General features: G+C 43.8%; 1 long non-coding RNA gene across 1 annotated transcript; it reads left to right on the top strand.

Annotated features, from left to right (window-relative positions):
- Window positions 1-4,752: 4,752 nt before the first annotated feature.
- On the top strand, window positions 4,753-8,755 carry LOC143664840 (uncharacterized). The gene is made up of 2 exons (XR_013166613.1): window positions 4,753-5,181; window positions 8,183-8,755. It is a non-coding gene; the product is annotated as an uncharacterized LOC143664840 (long non-coding RNA).
- The last annotated feature ends 9,459 nt before the right edge of the window (window positions 8,756-18,214 follow it).

Genomic DNA, 18,214 nt, shown 5'->3' with positions numbered 1-18,214 from the left:
CGTTGCCTGCCAAACTGAAGACTGCTGCACCGGGGCTCTCCTGCATCCGAGGCTGGGTGGGATGGGGAGGAGGTGGTTCACTCCTCCTCCCCCCCCCCTCCCCGGGAGGGCACCTCCCACTCTGCCGAGGCCCCCTGCATACCCTTTTCCCTCCGAGGAATTGGAATCCTTGTCTCTGGTGCGCGTAAAGCAGACTCTCCTGACGCCGGGATGCGGATTTTTAACGCCACCGCGAGTCTGAAGTGGCCGCAGGTTTTTCTGCAGCTGTTTTCTAGCGTTTGCTGGCTCTTGTGTCTGGATTGACTTGAACACTTTTTTTTCTCCCTGGGCCATTTACCCTCCTGCCTCCCTTTCCTACCTTCCACCAACCTTGGATTTTGTAAATCTAGCTATTATGTGATTTTTGTTTTTTTTCTGTGAAGCACATACATCAGATGCAGGGGCAGAGGAACCATTTCTGGTCACTCCCTTTATAGCCATCACTGTCTTGTTTCTTGCAGCTTGGGTTGGGTTTTGGTTCCTTGCAACACTGCAAACAAAACAAAACAAAGCCACAGCCTGAAGACGGGGCAGGAGGAAAGACCTCCCGGCCAAATCTGCTGGATTTTGAGGAGTGATTTTCTTTCTTCCCTTTCGAGGGAAAAAACTTTTTTCACCGGGTCATTCAGAGTTCCCCAGCTGTGGGGAGAGGCTGGTTCTGGACAAGTGCCACTGCACTACACAATGTCTGAGAGCCTAAACTGTTAAACTCTGAGAGGTCTGAGATGCACCGTTGGCCACTGCTGTGTCTCTGGTGTTTCAGAGGGAGGTTGGGTGCTGCGAATAGGAACTTTTGGGGTGAATGAACCACACACCTTATACCTGGGGGGGGGGGATGTGCATAGAACACTAAATGGCAGAGTCTCCTCCTTCAATATCAGTGGATGATAAACAGCTTTATGATTTCTGAAGTGAGGGCCATTGTTATATAATTTTTTAAAAAGTTCCAAGTGAAACTATAAACACTTTTTCTTCCTAAGAAAAAGCAGTACTTTTTTGTTTATCGGTTGAGAGAAATCATGAACCTTTCAAAACGATTTGGGGCAGCTCTGAGGATATTAGGCCAAACAATCTCCAAGGATTTCAGTTTAAAAACGTTCCCTTTAGAGGAGGAAATAAAGCAACAAACCGAAAAATCATGGCCATTTCGACAGCACCCTTTGTCCCACGTTACCATGTACATTTATTACTAAAGATTGGATTCAGCAATACTAGGCTTTATGTATCCCTTTAGAAAGTGATGGCAACACAATAAAACAAAACTTGTAACTATGATTTGCGTGAAGTACACACATTCATGCCCAGGGATTGCACAGACTCCATGAAAAGGGGGTTCCAGTAGGGTGATGTGTATAGAAGGATGAAAAGCCTGCCTTCAAATGTGAGTGTGAGAACTCATCGTGGCTGTTGATGCCACGTGGTTTGCACAGTAATGTCCCACGGGTATAAAATCTTACCAGTGGCTTTCAAGCCTTTTGGACCATGGCTTTATTCAGAAAAACATTTTACATCGTTAGCCAAGGCATGCATGCAGAGCTCACTCACAGACTATACAATATACAGGCAATGCACTGATGTTTTCTTTACTTTTTCTGTACTACCCAATTGCATTCTGTTCCTTTTTATAAAATGCTGGCATGACTTGTGTTCACAACCAACAAGAGTTGTGACCTGCTGTTTGAAACCCCTGAGCTATTTCCCATTGCTTTCGCTTGCAAATCACACCAGCAGGTGTAGAATATTTATTTCCTCCTTTTTGTCCCACAGGACCTAGAGGGAGAGGCATTTGATGCTTACAGAGGGAACGGTGGCTTCCGGAGTTAGAAACCAAATTCTGGGGACTGGAGGACTCAGCGCCATTTGTGGAAGTTGCCACCTCTGCCAAGATATGATGAGGTCTCACCACTTTAATGTCATCTCCAAGAATGTTGAGGATCACTTAGCATATTTTCCCATAGCTAGGGTTGCCAGATTTAGAAAGAAGGAAAGGATGCCTCCTTAAATTTGCATTTCAGATAAGCAATAAATGTTATGCAATAACAATTATTCATTGTGTAACTCAAGTTCAAATTTAACTGAATGTCCTGTATTATCTGGCAACCCTACCCATCCCATACTGACCTTTCCCTTTGAAAGGGCTAAATCTTACTGATGGGTTCAGGCTGGACAGGATGTGGGCACTGCTGCTGGGAGGGAGGGAGGGAGAGATCTGGCTCCCTCTCAGCCTGCTGCTTCTCTTAGTTTTAACTGTTGGCTACCCATCCCAGAGGCCCTTGTAGGGTTCCTTCGTCTGGTGGGTACCCTCTTTGGGCATTGGCTTAGCACTTGGCATAAATCCTGCTTCCGCGGTGTCTCCTTGGCGCTTGGGGCCTCATGGAAACATGACATGCCAAATCTTGGGGGCTGGTTCTCCCGCTGTCACTAAGGCCTCCCAGCTGTTGAAGCGAATCCATCTTTCTCCCTGCATCGCTCCTCTCTCTCTCCCAGAGAACTTCTCTGAGGCAGGGCACCTGACAGGGAGGACAGAAAATTACCTCCTGCTCCTTTCCTCCAGAGCCTGCACCCCCATCTCCCTCCTGTTTGTTCCTTCCTCCAGTTCTAAGCATCCAAAAGAAGACGCCTTCCTTTCCATCAGAGGACACCCTCTCTCCCTCACAGGCCAAGCTGCTCTTGCCTTCAGGATGCGGGCCTCCGGGCCTCCGTTCTGCCTCTCACTCTTCACCCCCCAAGCCTCAGTAGAGAACTGGTCATTGTCCGAAACTGCTCACAAGTGGATGGTTTTCTGCAGTGCTCCACTCTCCCGTTTTCCTGCTGTTCCCAAACCTTTTGTCAAGAGCAAACATAAATGTCACCTCCGGATCAAGGCCTCTCTAGGCACAGCAGAGCCTCTGGTCGGGCCTGGCGGGGCCTTTCTCCGTAGCCTGGGCTGTGTGTAAGACTGTTTCCGTGTGGGTTCCCCCAGCAGGCTGGGCGCAGCACGAGGACAGGAGCTGTCTTCCTTTTCTGGCCTTGTACCGTGTTGTCCAATGTATGGCATGTGACCAGAAGGCGCTAATATCTGTGGAATCAGCATAAAGCAGTCGGCTGCAGCTGGACACAGTCGGGACGTGTAAAGCACAGGTGGTGATCTTTGTGTCCCTTTCTTTTGCTTTCATCAAACTTTTTCAGTAAACACACCTTCTTCCTTCCAAATTCCAAGGCCCAACAAGACCTGCTGCCCAGGGCATAGTTCTTTCTGGGGCATTCCCTCCTTTTGTTAACGCTTATTCCTCCAGACCTTTCTGCTAGGATCATTTTGGTCGTTCAAAGAGGCGTTAGAAAAATCATCTAGTCATTGCTAACGTGCAGATGGTTATTACCGGGCTAAATTTGCAATTCTGTATTTTTACTTTTAATATTTTTATTGAGATATCTTCACACACATACAGTCCATCCGAAGTACACAATCAATGGCTCCAGTTTCATCACATAGTTGTGTATTCGTCACCGTGATCATTTTTAGAACATTTACATCACTCCAGAAAAAGAAATAAAGAGAAAAAAGAAAAAACCCATACATCCCATATCCCTCGTTGACCACTGTACAATATGCCCAATGTTTTTTATCCCTTATCCCCCCATTTCAATTCTGTATTTTTTTAAGAACTCAAACAGACATTTGTTAAGCTTTGCTATGGGTGCTTAATAACTGTTAGAGGCATACGAGGTTAAGACTTGAGTTTCTGCCTTCAAGAAGCTTATTGGAAGATTTAAATATATGAAAAGTCAATTAAGAATGTTCCAGGGAGACTAGTGGATAATAAAGTGCATTTCAGATGACTTCTAAAGGTAATAGAATGACCCTGCATTTTCTGGTCTGTGGAATCACAAAGGGTTTGACCAGGTTATTCCTTAGGATTCTGTATTCATTCCAAATAAATTATCAAATAGATCTTTCAAATTTTATATAATGAAACAGGACCATTGCTGACAATTCTTATAGTCTTTACAAGAATACCATGAGGTAGCCATTATGAATTTCCCACTTTGCAGGTAGGGGTCTTAGACACAGGCAAAGACTTTGCCCCAGGCACACAGCTTTGCCTTGGGGCTGGCATCTGAAGCCAATGCAGCAGGCTTTAGGGTGTGCTCGTGCACTCGCTGTGCCGTAGCTTTGCTCTCTGTGGACCTACCTTCACGCCTTCCTGTACTTCCTCACTTTTCAAATTCTACTTCTTCACTTTTTTCCTGGAGAAACAAAATATGTTTTTCTTGGAATGCTCATTTTTCTGTTTTCCATTACTGCACCAACTTGGTCTTCTTGGTTCAAGGTTGCACAATTTGCAATCAGGTCTCTTGGCTGCAGCTCTCCTCTAGGGGTTTGGTTTATTAGATCTGTAAATTTTGCTCTAATGTTAGCCCGAAGTCCTGCTGCTTTCACTATATCATGTTTCTGTTTCCCCCAGATTTACCAGGTTAAATCTTTCATACTCCCAACTCTCTTTTCTACCATTCGTTCTGAATTTTGATTCCACAGACTCCCTAGGACTTCCACAAAATCTTAAAAATCTCAAGCTTTTCTGTGACTGCTCATTTCTGTTACATCTGGCAGCTGCTCACCCTTCCACTTAAGGCATTTCCGGAAATTGCTGTGGGTGGTGTGGAATTGAATGCAGAAAGGCGCCGGACTAAGGTCGGCTGTGCCTCGGAGGATTCCAATGCAGGGCAAGGAAAACTCAGTGCTGGCTGTACTGAGGTTTCAAGGAGGAGTGGCATCTGACGTGGTAACAAGTGAAAACCAGTGAGAGCTCTAATGGGGAGGTAGAGGTGCTGCCTCAGAGGGAGGGACGGAGGGGTGGAGTCTCCCTGTCCCTCAGACCAGTGACCTCCTCCCTGGAATGAGCATCCTGTGGGGTTTTAGATATTGACGCAGCCCGGAAGGATGCTTTGGGACAGTAAATCAAGCAGTGCTTCAGGTTTTTCTTGGCATAGTCTTACCAAGTTGTGGCTGAGCAGATCTGACCCATTTAATATGTTACACCCAACTCTCGGCAGAAACTCCAGCGTTCTCTTTTTTCACCCAATCAAGAAGGAACACCAGACTGCAAGCAAGCAAGCATGTGGTTTTGCCCGATCTCAGAAGGGTCTGGATGATTTGGAGGGGTGAGTCATCAGAAAAGGTTGGCCCTTTGATAGTTCCTGGAATAACCCAGGGTGTGACAATGCAGATGGGAGGCCCCCAGCTGTGTGCACCTCAGAGGTGGCAGGCACAGAAGTACCTAGTGGATTAACTCCCAAACCTCCAAACCTGGGGCCTTTCCCTGCTTTATGATTTTTAAAAATTTGCTTTGGTCAGTTGGCAGTCACCTAATGAAGGTATGCTTGGGCGTTTCTGTGCTCTCAGTATTCCGAAAGAGCCTGGTGATTGTTCTGGGGTGATGGAGGAACCACATGTAGTCCCCACCTTTGTCCCATGATAAGGCATGAAAGAGTGAATCACATACCATGCGAATGACCAGAGAACGGTGGTACTTTGATAGGGTATTATATGTGTTTCCTGTTTTATGATGAAGATTATTTCTGATAATTACTTAAAATGTTTCTAACAATTAGAAGTGGTTGTTCTGGTTTAAAACCCATTTCAAAAAAGATAAAGGAACAGTGGTAAGGTTATAATTATGGTTTGGGAAAATAGCCAGAACTGTTTTCCCCAAAGTGCTTTTCAACTGCTTTCATGCAAGGAGATGCTTTTGAGGGGCAGAGAAGGAAAGGATTTGGTCAGTGTTTCTGTTTCTCGCTGCTAGAGCAAATCCCATGCAATGGGGTGGCTTAAACAATGGGAGTAAGTTTTGAGGTCAGAAGTCCAAATCGAGCCATCATCAAAGTGATGTTTTCTTCCTGAAGACTGGCCTTCAGGGGCTGGCGGCCCGTGCCCCTTGGCCCTGTGCTTCTCTGTCATGTGTCAGTGGACATGGCAGCCTCTCCCTTCTCTCCTGGGTTCTGTTCACTTTCAGCTTTTGGCTGCTCCCTTTAGCTTTCTCTCTCTGCATCTGGATTTCATTCTGCTTATGAAGGAGTCCAGTAATAGGATTAAAACCCATCCTGATTGAGTTGGGCAGCACCTGAGCTGAAGTAGCCTCATCAGAAGGTCCCAGTTGCAATGGGTTCACACCCACACGAGTGGGTTAAGTTTATGAACATGTTTTTTTTTTTTCCTTCTGGGGGACATAGAGCTGCAAACTCTCAGTCAGAGGCAAGTGGTGAAGTGGTCACTGGAAGCATAGTCAGAATTCAGAATCCAAGCATCCCAGCCAGACACGGCTTAGATTAAAGGGAGAAGAAAATTTCCTACTGGAGTTTGGCTCTACTCGAAGTAAAGGAGGATTTAGGACTCCTCTCATTGTTTTGTTCCCTTTAAGACCTTGCTGGTGACCCCACCCCCAGCCCCCAGGGGGTCTTCCTGGTGCATTTTGCATCCCTGTCAATAGTTGTTTACAACAGCACTTCTGAATTGTCTCCAGCTTTTTATTTGTAGGTTTCTTTGTTATTTCTTGAGACTGTCTCTCCTCTTTCTATCTGACCTGAAATATTGTGAAGGCAAAAGACAGTCTTCTATTTCTGACCAAGCTCCCTTGACCCTGTTGGGGACTGAGTCGTGTCCCCCACAAAAGGTATGATCAGGTCCCATCCCCTGGCCGGGTGTGTGAGCCCCTCTGGAGAGAGGGCCCTGAAGATGGACCCCATCAGTGAAGGTCAGCCCACCAGGGGAGGGGCTTCATTCATACTGCTGAAGTCCTGATCAGCGAGGCACACTGGGTGCTGAGAGAGAAGCCATAGGGAGCGGGGGAAGAAGCTGGACGTCAACATAACATGGAAGAGAGAGGAAAAGATGTCGCCATGTCCACTGCCATGAGATGGAAAAGCCCAAGAACCCAAGGACTGCTGGCACCTGGCCCCGAATGTCAACACATTCAGGGAGAAAGTATCACTGTGCAGATGCCTGGAGTTTGGACTCCAGGCCTCAAAGCTGTCAATCAGTAAATTCCCGTTGTTTAAGCCAGCCCATTGTTTTAGGAAACTAAGGCAAGCCCTGCCCTCTGCCACTCCAGTTCTTCCCCTCTACCTCTCCTCCCAGTTCCCCGTAAGTGGATGCACAGTACAGGAAAACCTTAGCCTCCTGGCATCAGGATTTGAGGTTTCAAATACTCTCAGTGTAACTGGGCAACCTCCCTAATGGAGTTGCTCTAATTAAATAATGAGTCCCTGGTCTAAATGCCAATTCAGGCTTAAGAAAAAAGAACAAACAAAACTGGTGATAGGACTTATAATAATATTATAAGGTGTTTAAAACCAGACAGGCTTTCTCCAAGATATGATCACATGCTATAATCACACTCTGAGAGCCCTGAAAAGGGGAGAGACCAGGTGAGGAACTGAAGCCGCTTCCTTAGGAAGGGGACACACAGGGCTTTGTCTGTCCTCCAATGAGAGGGCAGTAAAGTGCCCTCCCGCGAAACCTCAGTACACACCAGAACCCTGCACACATCGATTGCCATCTGTAGATTTCCAACTGCCATGGATATTTTACGTAGCTCTTTCCAATTCTAAAAGGGTTCCCACACCCATGGTTTCATTTGATCCTTATGAATACCTTGCCAAGGCAAAGGACAGGTTTCTTTATCCTGGCTTTATGAAGAGGAAACTGAATCTCCTGCATCCACAGAAATCAGGGGAGCCAGGCCCAGGGCCTGCAGGTTCAATTCAATTTACCAAACAGAACAGAGACATGTGAGCATGATGAGGTAAACAGTATCTCTGCCGTTAAGAAGCTCGTAAGCTAGTTGGGGAGAAAATGCCCCAAATAACCATAATTAAAATAATCATACAGGGTTAAATAAGCAAGACCAGATACAATGTATTCTGCATTGTGAAATGAGGCAGGAATGTGTGGCAATTTCTAAGTGTAATTAAATAACTTTCATCCCATGACTGCACTGAAATTCCCATGTGCCCTTCACTTGTCCTCTCTTTTATCCCAAGTCTCTGCTTAATATTCTGGGTTTTACCTAGATTCCTTAAGGCGTCTATGAAAAGTCATCAGCTTTACGCCTTAGCTATGCTGATATCTGGGCTTGTCACATTCTCTTCTGTCTTTTATTTACAGCAACCCTGGGGAAAAACACACAGACAAACAAGCAAAACCTCCCAGGAACATGGAAAAGGTGGTGAGAAGACACAATTGCTTTTGCTGTTCCAGAAAGTCCGTCCTCACCTCCTGGCACTGTGGGAGGGAGTGGCCGCTTAAAAATGGACTGATGACTAATGAATTGCTTGTGAGGAGACTTAATGGAGGAAGAAGCTTCAGGACAGAACACAGACCAGGCCAGAGGAGAGAGTGAGTGAGAAGAAAAGGAGATGTCAGAAGAGACTCATGGCCAGGACTATTTTCACCTGACATGCAGATGAAACATGGTCTGATAATTTACCTGTGGCCTTATAGGATAACAGATCATTTAAAAATTGGAATTTCCTCAAATCTAGGATGGCACTGACGCATACCCACTGCCCTCCAGAAAACACAAATTCCCCCTAAATGCCTTCTCTGTCTGGGGGATTCTATAGCCTCTCACGTGGGGCTCTGTTTCCTTATTCACTCAAATCTGAGTGTCACAGTAGTAAAAATCGATGCACAGTGGAAACAAATCAATCGATGAATAAACAAAATGTTGTATTTACATCCGAAGGGATACTATTCAGCTATACAAAGATTAAAATATCGATATGTGATACATAGGACAGGCATGAACCTTGGAAACTTTATGCTAAAGTGAATGAAGTCACACACAAAGGGTCACAAATTCCATTCATAGCGAAATGTCTGGAATAGGCTAATAGAGACAGAATTAGTGGTTGCCTGGAGGTGGGGAATGGAGGAATAGGGATCAACAGCTAATGGGTATGGGGTTTCTTTTGGGGGTGACAAAAATATTCTGGAATTGGTGGTGATAGTTGTACAACTCTGTGAATATTTAACAACCACTGAATACTACACTTTAAAAAGGGTAAATTTTATGACATATAAATTAAATCTCAATAAAAAGTAGGTGCATAATGTTTTAGATAGAGTTAGTGCTCTAACATAGAGGACAATGTTAGAGTTTTAGTTTGAACTTAAGGAAAACATAAAGGAACTGAATTATATTAGCCTGATATTTCCATGATAGAATAAGCATGACTAAAAACCTATTTACAAAAACTGAAACAAATAGAAAAGAACAAAAGTATAAAAATGAGAGAGAGAGAAGACAAAGGAGATCCAACATATGTACAAAATGAAACAAATGGAAAAGAACCAAGATACGAAAATAAGGGAGATGGAAAACAGTCAAAGGAGATCCAACATAAGCATAATTCCTGCAGAAAAGAACAAATGAAAGAGGTCTGCCCCTCCCCACAAAAAAAGTTCAAAGAAGTAGGAGACTGAAACTTTTCTGAATTAGTAACAGTAGTAACTGAAATTTATAGTTTTAAGCACTACCATGAGGCATAGAGAGGTTTAGGAACTTGCCAAAGGAAATACTACAGTAAATAGTGGACCTAGAATAAAACAGAACAAAACTTAAATCTGTACATTTAAAGGGTATAATATCTACAAAAAACTAACATAACAACTAAGACGTTCTGGTAAAGTTAGTGAACTTCATAGGTAAAGGAAAACCTACATGGACATCTAGACTGGAAAGCTTCTTCCCAAAGGGAAACAATCAGCTTGGCTTCAGACTTCTCCTTGGCATCAACTGGTGTTGAAACCTAGGGGAACAAGGCCAATAAATTCTGCTGAAAGTGTGACCCAAGGCTTTATGAATGGCTAACTTGCCCTTGAGGTAGGAAGGTTGAAACTACCATTTTGAGCACCTGAGGTTTGTCACCTGTGAGAAAATTTCCCCTAGCTCAGCAGATCTCAGAAGAAGAAGGCCATTTTCCTATTTCTGATGGAAATGTAAGGCTTCCATTGGGGGGGGGGGGGGGTAGTGCCATCTGGTGTAAACAGCCCCCCATCCATACTTCCCAGGTATCAGGTCCTCTTTTGTCCACCCTAAACTGAATGATGGTCCTAAAGACCCCCTGCCTATGTACCAGTGGCTCTTCTAGGCAAGGTAACTGATGCAAACATCTCTAGCCTACTCTTAAGTGTTTATTCTGCAGGCAGAGCATGGACAGTAAGACCAGATTTGTCCAGCTGATGTTGACTCCTACAATGTCAACAGAGCACATAAACAGACTTAACAGGCAAATAACAACTGGGAAAATATGTGCAACACAGGTAACAAAGGGCTGATATTCTACAGAGTTCTTACCAGTGAGTAAGAAATGATGAGTCCAAGTGGACAAAAGATATGTAGGCAGTTCACAAAAGTGGTTCATAAAAACAGTGATTCATTAAATTCTACCTTTAATCAATGAAATACAACTTGAAATGACAATGCAAAAGCATTGTTCTATCAGATTAGCAAACGTGAAAAGATGATAAAACAATGCTGGCAGGGGGTAGAGCAAAGGACTCTGGTCCATCGGTGTCAAAGCAATGCCAACAATGCTGGCAGGGAGTGGAGCAAAGGACTCTGGTCCATCGGTGTCAAGGCAATGCCAACAATGCTGGCAGGGAGTGGAGCAAAGGACTCTGGTCCATCGGTGTCAAAGCAATGCCAACAATGCTGGCAGGGAGTGGAGCAAAGGACTCTGGTCCATCGGTGTCAAGGCAATGCCATCTCTCTCTTTTGACAACATGCATCAAAAGACTTCTGACAATGAGTGCATCTTATGACACCACTTCCAGGACTTTATCCTAAGGAAATAATAAAGGATCTGCCTGGAGATTTACCTCAGGCATTTTTACAAAAGTGAGAAATTGGAAACAACCAAAATGTACAAAGACAGGGTTGATAATTATGGTACACTTGTATATTGGGACACCACAGTTATTAAAGCTGCTGTAGAAGTATTTTCTTTGACATGGGAAAATGTTCACACTATATTAAGAAGTAAAAGCTGGATAGAATACAATCCTAAACATGCATATATGAGTGGAACAAAATCTGTAAGGCTCATTTCTGGTTTCTGGTTTTATGGATAGTTTTTATATTTTCATCTTGCTACTTATGGTTTACTATTTTCTATCATAAATGTATATTTCCTTTATAATAATAAAAAAACTGTGATAATTATGTGAAGGTGAAAAGTGGAAACTATTATGTACCCCAGAAAAGCCATATTCCTTTAATCCTAATTTAATTGTATGGTGGGATCTTTTGATTAGGTTCTTTCCAAGGTGATGTGACCCACCCAATTGTGGGTATGATCTTTTGATTAGGTTCCTTCCATGGACTTGTGACTCTGCTCATTCAAGGTGGGTCTTAGTTTACTATAGTCCTTAAAGGAGCTCAGAGAGAGAAAGTGCTCAGAGCCAACACAGAGCAGTATAGAGAGCAGAGATAAAACCAAGACACAGACATCTGAAAATGCTAGGAGACAAGACAGAAGCTCAGAAAGGAGTCCACTGAAACCAGGCACTGAAAGCAACGAAACCCTGGAGCAAGGGCCAGCGGACGTCACCATGTTCCCTCCCATTTGACAGAGAAACCCCAGAAGTGATCAGCCTTTACTACGTGATGGTATCCTCTTGTTGATGCCTTAATTTGGACATTTTCATGACCTTAAAACTGTAAATTTGTAACCTAAAAAAATTCCCTTTGTAACGGCCAATCCATTTCTGGTATATTGCATTCTGGCAGTATTAGCAAACTGAAACAGGATAAGAGGGCATTAGTAAATTGTATATTGACTGAAATTAAATTGTAGCTAATCATGAACAAATAAATCATGAAGTACTAGTATTTATCTTGAATTAACTAGATCTAGTTTTTCTGCTATGAAGGAGACCTAAAACAAATTGACTTGAATTATAAAAATGAAGTCAGAATTCAAGCATATGTCTCTGAACTGTGAAATTTACATCAAATACATATTTATGTGTGTATGTATAAGAAGGACAGGCAATACATTTAAAACAGTGGTTCTGTTCAGCAGTGTGGGACTGGAAGAGAAAGGGAAGATAATTGTTTATTTGTTAAATTCTACACTGACTGGTTATAATGAGCACATAAAATCTAAGTATATTTAAAAAGTAGAAATGATGGTTATAATTATGAAAATACTTAAGAAACATTGGCAGTATTTATGGCGTGATGACAAAAAATCAGAATGCAAAACATGTACCCTATGCTTACAACTATGTTCATATATTTGCATATGAGAGAGGCCTGAACTGGGATACCAGGTAATAAAAATTTTTATTCTAATTCATTCACTCATTTCAGAAATGTTTATTGACTACCTATGGGCCAGGGAACTATTCTAGACACATGGGATACAGCAGGAGATCAAACAGCCAAATATGCCTCCCCTCATGGAGCTTAAGTTCTTATGGAAGGGAGAGGGTTAGTCACTAAATAGTTACACATACTAAATAGTTACACATACAATACACATGTTAGGAGGTTATGAGGGGTGCTATGGGCAAAATAAATGGAGCAGGGTAAGGAAGACTGGCAGTGCTATAGGTGAGGGGCAGATTTAAAGAGGTTGGTCAGGGAAGACCTCAACCAGATGGTGACATCTGAGAAAAAATGTGGAGATGGTGAGAGAATAAGTTATGCAGATACTGGGAGAGCAGCTCTCCAAGCAGAGGAAATAGTCAATGCAAAGGCCCTAAGGTGTGTGCAAGGAATGGCAATGCAAAGGTAGCTGGGATAGAATAAGCAAAGGGGAGAACAGGTGAGAGAGGAAGGAGGCCAGTTGGTTTTAGACTCTGCAGGCCATTATAAGGACTGTGGCTTTCACACCAAGTGAGCTGTGGAGCCACAATGGCTTTAAACTGCATCCAGCTTTATAAAAAATACTTTTCATAAACAATCATGGTACTTCAGGTAGGACGTGGGCAAACAATCGTTAATAGTATATAACAGCTTTCAAACTCCCTTCTTCAACAGACTACCAAAATCAGAAAGTCACTAGAAAACCCAATGAAGTCTTCAGTTGATGCTCTGAACATGGAAAGTTTAGAGTGAGGGTTGACATTTCACATTTAGTGTGTTGTTTAAAAACTTTTCACGAGTCGACACAGACTTTCAGGAAATGAAATGAAAATGGCAGAATTTTCAGTTTGAAGATCCACAACCCAAACAACAAGGACTCACTGCTCTTTTCTGGGATGCCATCTCAGGAGCATCACTGGAAAGTCCAGATTTTTGCCTGATATTCTGGTATTTTTGGGTGTCAGGCCCAAACAGATTTAAGGGAGTCAGGTTTATACCGAAGGCTGAGAGGGAGAAGAGGACATGAAGACATTAAAACGAATTTTAGTTTTTCCACACCAAAAGGCATTTGTGCCACGGTGACTAATGTGTCTCAACATCAGGGAATCTAGTATCTTCAGAGTAAAGACGAAGTCTCTCAAAACTAGAGGGGAAAGGTGTTTTCTCCCATAATAATCCAGCTTTGGGGACATTCTATTAATGACATTTGCCCCTTACCCCAAAAATAACAATTAAGTGTTCTGTGTGCTAAAAACATAGCTTAAAAAAATAAAAGTAAAACATAATTCTGCATTTCTATTAAACTTGATTGAAAAAATTTCAAGATGTATAGTCACCAGAAGTACAGTTATCAAAAATGCACACAATTCACTTGGCATCCCCAGCACCTTCAGCTTTCTGTGCCTGGTTTGTCTGACATTTCCATTTTCTGCAGGGTTATTCCCATCCTTGCCAGCATCAGCTTTCCCCTTTTTCCCTTTGGGTACCTTCTCTCCTTTCTTTGCAGAGGCCTTTTTGGGATTGGATTCTGGCTTTGGAGGAGCAGATTTAGCAGATAACCTTGCAGATCTTTTCTGTGGTTCATCTTTTACTTGGCTTTATCTCCTTTAGCATTCCCTTCAGTCTTTCTCCTGGGCATGGCAGCCACAGCAGTGGGGTGTGTGTGCCCGAGGCGGGGCAGCGGTGTGCAGGATTTGGTCAGTCCGGGGATCGTTCCTACCTCCTCACACCGCTCCCACAATGGGCGTTTGAGCAGAGCTGTATCAAGATCTCTGCTTTGGCATGAAGTCCAGGCTTCCAAGTACAGGTGGGGGATGAGCAACAAAGGTGACTGGAGAGATGCTGAAGTGTGGAATCCTAGATAGAGTTTGAAGGTAGTGCCAAACTTACCTGAAGGTAGTTACCAGGTAGACTAAGTAGGCGATGTGTGGAGAGACACCTCATTTGCTCAAACCAAAACTCCAAGGGCCATGAGTTAAGGATGGCCCTTGGAGCTTTGGTTTGAGCAAATGAGGTGCAGTTGCCATCAATTCAGATGGGGAGACAGCTAGGGCAAGAAAGTTTGGGGGTGAGAGATCAGGAGTTTACTTGTAGGCCTATTGTATGTGAGTGTAGTGACACTAAATTTTGTTTTAAGAATGTGTCTAATATATTGTATCCTTCCAACTAAAAATATCCTTTCAAAAGACCCTGATCCAGCAACTATTATATTCCAGAGCACCAAAAATTTGCAAGTTAGTCATTTCAAGACTGGAGCCTGGATTCCAGCTTTCAAAACAAAGACTGGAAGGCGAAAGAAGCTGTACATCTGCCTACAGTCTTGGTAAGACTCTAGAACATGCCACTTAAGAGGTGACATAGGAACTCCAGAAATGAGTAGGGGCACCTCTTGGATTCACCTTGAAGTCAGGACCAAGTCAGACCAATAGGATTTAAGTAGAAAAAAGTAACCAGAGCAGTTTTGGAACTTGGAAGTCCAACGGTTTATGGAGTGGAAGTTACAGGTGGACGCTGTAGCTCCCTCTTTGTAACCTCGAACAAACCTCTCCATGGCTCATTGCGCCTTCCTGACCTCGCAGGACCTATAGGCATAAATACTTACAAAGCGCTTAGCCCCACATGTGATGGACAGTGAAGGGCTGGCCGTAAGATAGGTGACCTCCCCTTTTCATTCTCTTTTTTCCACTGGAGGAAGACTCAGCCTCACCAAGAGAGGCAGTTGTGTGGGTGTGAAATTATTACACACCCCAGAAAAGATTGGATTAATCCTGATCCAATCTTCTGGGGCCAGACCTATTGTTTAGGGTGGGAAATTTTGATCGGATTGTTTCCATGGAGATGTGACACACTCAGATGTGACTGTGATGTTTTGATTAGATTACTTCCATGGAGATATGATGAACCTAATTCTGTATATGGCCTTTTATTTTTTCTAAGATTTTAAGAAAGAAAATGGTTTATTGAGGGCAAGAGGATCCAAACAACGTAAAAATTAAAAGCTTATCTGGCATTTAATTGACTTTTCTTCCATTGCTTGTTAAAAGGAAGTTGGATTTTATTTGTATATTTTCTAAGGCCCCAATCTTTTTTGAAATCTTTATGCAGAGGGAAGCTGTGGGGCAGATCCTTAAGCAACTCTTGGGATAATTCTTATGAGGCTGGGGGGAATTAATTCCTCAATTCTGTCTACTTCATTCCCTCCTGCTTCATGCGTACTACAAAATAGTCATTGCATATGATGGGGAGCCCAGCAATTAGCAAAAAGAAGCTATGGAAGCCCACTGTGCCATCTTGATATTGGTCCAGACCCTTCATTATTTTGTTCACAGCCTGAGGATCTTTTTGATTTTCAAAAAATTGGGGGGATTCCTTTTCCATGAGTATTCTGGCCCCATTCAAGGTGGATCTTGATTAGTTTACTGGAGCCCATTAAGAGAGGAAACATTTTGGAGAAAGCTCAGATATAGATGCTTGGAAAACAGGTGCTTCAGAGCTGACAGAGACACAGACATTTGGAAATGCATAACATGCCACCAAAGAGAGCAGATGCCTGGATAGGGATGTTTCGAGATGTGGAGCCTAGCAGACAATGCCATGTGCCTTCCCTTCTTGGCAAATGAGATGCTAAGTCAGAACCCGGAGTTCTGTCCTGGAAGAGCTGAGCGAAGACCCACAGACACTTAGAGAGGAAACCACTGGCATTAGAAGCTAGAATCAATGGAACTGGAAACAAGGACAACTAGATGCCAGCCATGTGCCTTTCATGTTGACAGTGACCTTTTTTCTTTTTTTATATATTTTATGGAGATATCTTCAAACACACACACACAGTCCATACATGGTATACAATCAGTGGCTCACGGTATCATCACATAGTTGTGTATACATCACCATGATCATTTTTAGAACATTTGCATCATCCAGAAAAAAAATAAAAAAGAAAAAACTCATGCTTTCCATACTCCTTACCCTCCCCTCTCACTGACCACCAATATTTCAATATACCAAATTTTTAAACCTTTACCTCCCCTCTTTCATTTATTTTTTATCCTTATTTTCTTTTACTTATCTGTCCATACCCTGGATTAAAGGAGCATCAGACACAAGGTTTTCACCATCACACAGCAACACTGTGATAGCTAAATCATTATACAATCATCTTCAAGCAACATGACTACTGGAACACAGCTCAACAGTTTCAGGTATTTTCCTCCAGCCAGCCCAATACATCATTAACTAAAAGGGTTATCTATATAATACATAAAAATAATCTCCAGGATAACCTCTTGACTCTTCTTGAAATCTCTCAGTCACTAAAACTTTATTTTTATCTCATTTCTTTCTTACCCCTTTTAGTCAAGGCTTTCTCAATCCCATGATGCTGGGTGCCTGCTCATACCAGGAGTTCTGTCCCATATTGCCAGGAAGACTCACAGCCATGGGAGTCAGATTCTACATATCTCTCTCTCTCTCTCTCTCTTTCTGTGTGTGTGTGTGTGTGTGTGTGTGTTTGCACATGCGCGCGCAGGTGGTGAGTTAACCTGCCAAGTTTGCTTAGCGAGAGAGGAGACACGTAAAGTTCTCTGGAGGTGACTCTTAGGCACACCTACAAGCAGGCTTAGCTTCTCCTTCACAGGAATAAGTTTCACACGGGCAAATCCCCAGATCAAGGGCTCAGCCTATTGACCTGCTTGGGAGAATATAAAACACCTCCAAATGGGGAAGTTGAATATTTCCTCCTTTCTCCCCAGTTCCATAAGGGGATTTTGCAAAGACTTATTTATTCACCACCCAAATTAGTCTGGGATATATCAGGGCAACACACTAACCTGGACAGACCAACAAGGTCTCATGCCCTCTGAGTTTCTATATTATAGTTATCCATGTGAGTGAGTCATGATATTCGTCTTTTCGTTCCTGACATTTCATTCAACATGCTGTCCTTAACGTTCATTCACCTAGTTTCATGTATCACAACATCATTCCTTCTTGCAGTTGATCAGTGACCCGTTGGTCACAGGTTCCCCTTCCATTCCTTGGGTGCTGGGCCCTTAGGCCACCTCCACCCCTAGTTAACAGAGAACAGGTGAAAATGTCCATTCTGGTCCCCAGACTCAGCCCCTCCAGGTGTACACCCAGCCACTGGGCTGCAGGATCATCTAGCAACTCCACAGATATCAGCCTGTCTGGAGTCACGGTATCTTTCCCTGGATGCCTTAGTTTGGACATTTTTATAGCCTTAAACCTGTAAACTCGTAATTTCATTAATTCCCTTTTTTTTTCTTTTGCATGGGAGGAACTGAACCCGGGTCTCCAGCACTGCGGGCGAGAACTCTGCCAGCTGCGCCGCTGTGGCTCGCCCCTCATTAACTGCTTTTTAAAAGCGGATTCATTTGTTGTGTATCTCATTCCAGCAGCATTCAGCAAAGCAAAACAGCAGGGGATAAAAGCGCTGACCGAGGTAAAGCCACTTTCGGCCCTAACACTGTACGCCCAACACGGGGACCAGTAGGTACGGCTCGCGCCTTTCCGACTGGTGCTTTGACCGCAGGGAAGGAGATTGTCCCAGACGATTCTAGAACCCAGGCCCAGCGCGGCTGCTCGGAGACCTGAGACCTGGGACTCTGGAGCCCGCGCAGGCCCCGCCCACTTCCGCGGGGCGAACTGCGGGGGAACTAATTCGCCCCGCCCCACCTTCCCGGCAGCCCTTGCTCAGCCTGCGCGGTGGGCGAGCCCCGCGACGCATGCGCGCTTTCAGGCGCGCCGCTCTAAGTGACGCGCGTTCCCACTCTCGGCCATACTGTCTGCCCCGCCCCCCTCTC

The sequence above is a fragment of the Tamandua tetradactyla genome, chromosome 20 (genome assembly GCF_023851605.1).
Source record: "Tamandua tetradactyla isolate mTamTet1 chromosome 20, mTamTet1.pri, whole genome shotgun sequence".
NCBI classification, from domain to species: Eukaryota; Metazoa; Chordata; class Mammalia; order Pilosa; family Myrmecophagidae; genus Tamandua; species Tamandua tetradactyla.
Note: the sequence above shows the minus strand (reverse complement) of the source record. Positions and strands in the feature narration are given on the sequence as shown.